The sequence below is a fragment of the Manis pentadactyla genome, chromosome 3 (genome assembly GCF_030020395.1).
Source record: "Manis pentadactyla isolate mManPen7 chromosome 3, mManPen7.hap1, whole genome shotgun sequence".
Lineage (NCBI taxonomy): Eukaryota > Metazoa > Chordata > Mammalia > Pholidota > Manidae > Manis > Manis pentadactyla.
Genome location: NC_080021.1, coordinates 157,871,189 through 157,877,188, shown reverse-complemented (window position 1 = coordinate 157,877,188; position 6,000 = coordinate 157,871,189).

Sequence of the window (6,000 nt, the reverse complement as noted above, 5' to 3'; positions counted from 1 at the left end):
AGGTTCAGATTTTATACAAACTCAAGTTCTAGAATTTCAATTACAATCTTCCTCTACCAACTTTTACCAATAAAAAGTAGAATGTAGAATTTTAAACATCTATTAAAATTATAAAAATTCAAAAACCAAACTGCATTGAAATATGTATGTATCTATTCAGGAGCTCAAACACTATGCTACTATTTCAGTTTATTTCACCAATGACCAAGTAACCCATTTTAAATTATAAATTCAGGGCAAAACCACTGCATTGCTTAAAGTTGAGTGGCCAACTTTAAAGTAGGCAATGCCTTAAACTTTACAAATTGATAATCCTTTTAAAGACCATTATAGATCAAACACTGAAGCCCAGAGAGATGAAGTGATTTCCTCAAAATAACACTGTAATAAAACTAATTCTAAAACCCAAATTCAAAGTCAATTGAGTGAATTCTTGTGAAGCTAAATCACCATGAGAAAGCTGCACAGATAACATGCAACTTTCTTAATAGAAAGTGCAACAGATTTCAACTAATTTGGAGGCCATTAGTAAAAAGGTAAATTTAGGATCATCTAACACTAGTATCACATTAATGTGAGAAGAAAGGTATGTTTGGATGAAGATAGTAACCACTTTCCTTCCTTTAAAAGCTCCATTTGCATACTTCAGAAATGGAAAAGAAAAAAAATTTCTAATCATACAGCCTCCAAGTTCATATAAAAATGCACTGAGAATTCACAAAATACACATACCCATGAAGGAGATAAACAACAGCACAATAGGAAATTAGAAATCAAGAACATTTTCATATTTTTGGTGGAAAAAAATTTATGAAACCAGTAGACCAATTTGTGGGGAGTTGTAAAATTGCAAACTGTGAACATTAAGGAACAGCATTTCAAAGGAACAAAAGATAGACTTTGGTGATTTTTTAAATTAAGGTATCATTGGTATACAATCTTATGTTCAGGTTTCATGTAAGCATTGTGGTTACTACATTCCCCCTATTATCAAGTTCCCACCACATACCCCATTATAGTCTCTGTCCATCAGCATAGTAAGAAGTTATAGAGTCACTACTGGTTTTCTCTGTGCTATACTTCCTTCCCCGCACCTCCCTATACTAAGGGGGCTAATCATAATGCCTCTTAATCCCCTTATCCCTCCCTTCCCACCATCCTCTGAGTCCCATTCCCTTTGGTAACTGTTAGTCCAATCTTAGGTTCTGTGGGTCTGCTGCTGTTTTGTTCCTTCAGTTTTGCTTTGTTGTTTTACTCTACAGATGAGTGAAATCATTTGGTACTTGTCTTTCTCTGCCTGGCTTATTTCACTGAGCATAATACCCTCTAGCTACATCCATCTTGTTGCAAATGGTAGGACTTGTTTTCTTCTTATGGCTGAATAGTATTCCATTGTGTATATGTACCACATCTTCTTTATCCATTCATCTACCGATGGACACTTAGGTTGCTTCCATATCTTGGCTATTGTAAATAGTGCTGCGATAAATATAGGGGTGCATATGTCTTTTTGAAACTGGGCTCCTGTTTTCTTAGGGTAAATTCCTAGGAGTGGAATTCCAGGGCCAAATGGTATTTCTAATTTTAATTTTTTTGAGGAACCGCCTTACTGCTTTCCACAATGGTGGAACTAGTTTACATTCCCACCAGCAGTGTAGGAGTGTTCCCCTTTCTCCACATCCTTGCCAGCATTTGTTGTTATTTGTCTTTTGGATGGTAACCATCCTAATTGGTGTGAGGTGATATCTCACTGTGGTTTTAATTTGCATTTCTCATATGATAAGCGATGTGGAGCATCTTTTCATGTGCCTGTTGGCCATCTGAATTTCTTCTTTGGAGAAGTGTCTGTTCAGATCCTCTGTCCATTTTTTAACTGGCTTACTTGCTTTTTGGTTGCTGAGGCATGTGAGCTCTTTATATATTTTGGATGTTGAATCCTTATTGGATATGTAATTTATAAATATATACTCCCATACTGTAGAATGCCTTTTGTTCTACTGATGGTGTCCTTTGCTGTACAGAAGCCTTTTAATTTGATATAGTCTCACTTGTTCATTTTTTGCTTTTGTTTCCCTTTCCTGAGGAGATGTGTTCAGGAAAAAGTTAAACATGTTTATATTCAATAGAATTTTGCCTATGTTTTCTTCTAAGATTTTTATGGTTTCATGACTTACATTCAGTTCATTGATCCATGTCAAGTTTACTTTTGTGTATGGAGTTAGACAATAATCCAGTTTCATTCTCTTACATGTAGCTGTCCAGTTTTGCCAACACCAGCTATTGAAGAGGCTGTCATTTCTCCATTGTGTATTCATGGCTCCTTTATCATATATTAATTGGCCATATATGCTTGGGTTTATATCTGGGCTCTCTATTCTGTTCCATTGATGTATGGGTCTGTTTTTGTACCAGTGCCAAATTGTCTTGATTACTGTGGCTTTGTAGTAGAGCTTGAAGTCAGGGAGCATAATTCCCCTTGCTTTATTCTTCCTTCTCAGGATTGTTTTGGCTATTTGGGGTCTTTTGTGGTTCCATATGAATTTTAGAACTATTTGCTCTGGCTTGTTGAAGAATGCTGTTGGTATTTTGATAGGGATTGCACTGAATCTGTAGATTGATTTAGACCAGATGGCCATTTTGACAATATTAATTCTTCCTATCCATGAGCACAAGATGTATTTCCATTTATTGGTATCTTCTTTAATTTCTCTCATGAGTGTTTTGCAGTTTACAGAGTATAGGTCTTTCACTTCCTTGGTTAGGTTTATTCCTAGGTATTTTATTCTTCTTGATGCAATTGTGAATGGAATTGTTTTCCTGATTTCTCTTTCTGCTAGTTCATCATTAATGTATAGGAATGCAACAGATTTCTGTGTATTAATTTTGTATCCTGCTACTTTGCTGAATTCAGATGTTAGTTCTAATAGTTTTGGAGTGGATTCTTTGGGGTTTTTTATGTACAATATCATGTCATTTGCAAACAGGGACAGTTTAATGTCTTCATTACCAATCTGGATGCATTTTATTTCTTTGTGTTGTCTGATTGCCATGGCTAGGACCTCTGGTCCTATGTTGAATAAAAGTAGGGAGAGTGGGCATCCTTGTTTTGTTCTCAATCTTAGAGGAAAAGTTTTCAGCTTTTCACTGTTATGTATGATGTTGGCTGTGGGTTTCTCATATATGGCCTTTATTATGTTGAGGTGCTTGCCCTCTATACACATTTTGTTGAGGGTTTTTATCATAAATGGCTGTTGAATTTTGTCAAATGCTTTTTCAGCATCTATGGAGATGATCATGTGATTTTTGTCCTTATTATTGATATAGTTAATGATGTTGATGGATTTTTGAATATTGTACCATCCTTGCATCCCTGGGATGAATGTATGATCCTCTTGATATATTTTTGAAATCGGTTTGCTATATTTTGTTGAGTATTTTTGCATCTATGTTCTTCGGGGATGTTGGTTTGGTATTAAAGTGATGCTGGCTTCACAGAATGAGTTTGGAAGTATTCCCTCCTCTTCTATTTTCTGGAAAACTTTAAGGAGAATGGGTATTATATGTTCTCTAAATGTCTGATAAAATTCAGCGGTGAATCCATCTGGTATGGAGGTTTTGCTCTTGGGTAGTTTTTTGATTACCAATTCAATTTCATTGTTGGTAATTGGTCTATTCAGATATTCTGTTTCTTCTTGGGTCAGTCTTGGAAGATTGCATTTTTCTACAAAGTTGTCCATTTCTTCTAGGTTATTCAGTTTGTTAGCATATACTTTTTCATAGAATTCTCCAATAATTCTTCATATTTCTGTGGTATCCGTAGTGATTTTTTCTTTATTTCTGATTCTGTTTATGTGTGTAGATTCTTTTTCTTCTTGATAAGTCTAGCTAGGAGTGTGTCTGTTTTGTGTATTTTCTCAAAGAGTCAGCTCTTGGTTTCATTAATTTTTTCTATTGTTTTATTTTTCTCAATTTTATTTATTTTGTCCCTGATCTTTATTATGTCCCTCCTTCTGCTGACTTTGGGCCTCATTTGTTATTCTTTTTCCAGTTTCAATAATTGTGATTTTATACTGTTCATTTGGGATTGTTCTTCCTCTTTGAAATAGGCCAGGACTGCTATATACTTTCCTCTTAGTGTGGCCTTTGCTATGTCTCACAGAAGTTAGGGTGTTGTGCTGTTGTTTTCATTTGTCTCCATATATTGCTTTATCTCTGTTTTAATTTGGTCATTGATCCATTGATTATTCAGGAGCATGTTGTTAAGCCTCCATGTGTTTGTCACCCTTTTTGTTTTGTTTTTACAGTTTATTTCCAGTTTTATACCTTTGTGATCTGAGAAGTTGGTTGGTAGAATTTCAGTCTTTTTGAATTTACTGAGGCTCTTTTTGTGGCCTAGTATGTGGTCTATTCTGGAAAATGTTGCATGTGCACTTGAGAAGAATGTGTATCCTGCTACTTTTGGGTGGAGTGTTCTATAGATGTCTGTTAGGTCCATCTGTTTGAATGTGTTGTTCAGTGTCTCCTTACTTATTTTCTGTCTGGTTGATCTGTCCTTTGGAGTGACTGGTGTGGAAGTCTCCTAAAATGAATGCTTTGCATTCTATTTCCCCCTTTATTTCTGTTAGTATTTGTTTCACATATGTAGGTGCTCCTGTGTTCAGTATATAGTTATTTATAATGGTTATACCCTCTTGTTGGACTGACTCCTTTATCACTATGTAATGTCCTTGTCTCTTGTTACTTGCTTTGTTTTGAATTCCATTTTGTCTGATACAAGTACTGCAACTCCTGCTTTTTTCTCCCTATTGTTTGTATGATATATCTTTTTCCATCCCTTCCCTTTTAGTCTCTGTTTGTCTTGGGTTTGAAGTGAGTCTCTTCTAGGCAGCATATAGATGGGTCTTGTTTTTTTATCCAATCTATAACTCTGTGTCTTTTGATTGGTGCATTCAGTCTATTTACATTTAGGGTGATTATTGATAGATATGTACATATTGCCATTGCAGGCTATGTTTTCATGGTTAACAAAGGTTCAAGGGCAGCTTCTTTACTATCTAGCTGTCTACCTTAACTTACTTATTATGCTATTATAAACACTGTCTGAGGATTCATTTTTCTCTCTCTCTCCTCCACTGTTTGTATGTTAGGTGTCATATTCTGTATTTGTGTATCCCTTGACTGACTTAATGGGTAGGTGACTTAATTTTGCATTTGGTTATTATTTAGTTGGTCTACTTCCTTTGCTGTGGCTTTATTTTCTCTGGTTATAGCTATTTAGCCTTAGGCACACTTCCATATAGAGCAGTCCTTTTAAAATACACTGTAGAAATGCTTTGTGGCAGGCAAATTTCCTAAACTTTTGCTTATCTGGAAATTGTTAAATCTCTCCTTCAAATTTAAATGGTAATCTTGGTAGGTAGAGTATTCTTTGTTCAAGGCCCTTCTGTTTCATTGCATTGTATATATCATGTCACTCCCTTCTGGCCTTTAAGCTTTCTGCTGAGAATTCTGATGATAGCCTGATGGGTTTTCCTTTTTAGTTAATCTTTTTTCTCTCTCTGGCTACTTTTAATACTCTATCATTGTCTTTGATCTTTGCCATTTTAATTATTATATGTCTTGGTGTTGTCCTCCTTGGGTCCCTTGTGTTGGGAGATCTGTAGACTTCCATGGCCTGAGAGACTATTTCCTTCCCAGATTGGGGAAGTTTTCAGCAATTATTTCTTCAAAGCCATTCTCTATCCCTTTTTCTCTCTCTTCTTCTTCTGGTACCCCTATAATGCAAATATTGTTCCATTTGGATTGGTCACACAGTTCTCTTAATATTCTTTCATTCCTAGAGATCCCTTTTTCTCTCTCTGCCTCAGCTCTCTGTATTCCCGTTTTCTAATTTCTGTTCCACTTACTGTCACTTCTACTACATCTAATCTGCTTTTAAATCCCTCCATTATTTGTTTCATTTCAGTTGTCTCCCTCCTGAATTTGTCCCTAGACTCTTGA